This window comes from Sorex fumeus, unplaced genomic scaffold (genome assembly GCF_029834395.1).
Source record: "Sorex fumeus unplaced genomic scaffold, SorFum_2.1 ptg000020l, whole genome shotgun sequence".
NCBI classification, from domain to species: Eukaryota; Metazoa; Chordata; class Mammalia; order Eulipotyphla; family Soricidae; genus Sorex; species Sorex fumeus.
The window spans coordinates 17,476,513-17,477,617 of NW_026606077.1; the positions used below are offsets into that span (position 1 = coordinate 17,476,513).

General features: G+C 40.5%; 1 non-coding gene across 1 annotated transcript; it reads left to right on the forward strand.

The window, feature by feature from the left end:
• The first annotated feature begins 618 nt into the window (after positions 1 to 618).
• LOC130022776 (U6atac minor spliceosomal RNA) lies at positions 619 to 741 on the forward strand. Its single transcript, XR_008792311.1, has one exon. It is a non-coding gene; the product is annotated as a U6atac minor spliceosomal RNA (small nuclear RNA).
• Positions 742 to 1,105: the final 364 nt, after the last annotated feature.

The following is a 1,105-nucleotide window of genomic DNA, read 5'->3' on the forward strand; positions in this document are numbered from 1 at the left end:
ATTTGTTAAAGAGGCTTTCCTGCTCCATTTCACTTTTCTTGCCCCCTTATCGAAGATTAGATGCTCATATGCTTGGGGGGAGACGTCAGTATATTCAACCCTGTTCCATTGGTCTACAGCTCTGCCTTTGTTCCAGTACCATGCTGTTTTAATTACTACTGCCTTGTAGTAGAGTTTGAAGTTAGGGAGGTTGATTCCTCTCATTTTCTTTTTCCCAAGAATTGCTTTAGCTATTCGTGGGGGCTTATTGTTCCATATAAATTTCAGGAGTGTTTGCTCCAATTCTTTGAAGAATGTCATGGGTATCCTAATAGGGATTGCGTTGAATTTATACAGTGCTTTGGGAAATATTGCCATTTTGACAATGTTAATTCTCCTGATCCATGAATAGAGGATATTTTTCCATTTCCTCATATCCTCTTTTATTTCCTGAAGTAGAGTTTTGTAGTTTTCTTTGTACAGGTCCTTTACTTAGGAAGAAATTTTAAGGCATTTTTATACACGAGGGAGAAAAGATTTTGTCTAAGACAGCTGAGACCCTTTCTGCAACAAAATAATTTCAGTATTTATTCCATTACTGCAAAATTCTTAAGTTTAAAGATAGAGATAATAATTCTTGTGTTGTATGAAAGGAGAGAAGGTTAGCACTCCCCTTGACAAGGATGGAAGAGGCTTCGGCCAGCAACACGCATACGGTTAAGGCACTGCCACCTACTTCGTGGCATCTAACCAACGTTTTTGAAATGACTCAGAAAGAAAGGGATAGACATAGAAAGATTGCATTCATCTGGGGAACAAAGTAACAAAATAGGAGACTAACACCCATGAATGGCCAAGATTAGTACCAGGAATTTTACTCCATGGCTTGGAGGCAAACCACACATACTAGGGGAAAAGGGAGCTCAGATAAAGAAGGGAACACCAAATAAAGGTGTTGGGAGGATCCTCCCAGGATGGGAGAAGCATGAGGAAAGTAGACTATAGACTAAACATGATTGTCACCCATTGCCTCTTTTGCAAACCACAACACCCAATAAGAGAGAGAGAACAAAAGGGAATGCAGAGTGGGATGGAGAGGATGGGGGGTGGGAGGGATACTGGGATC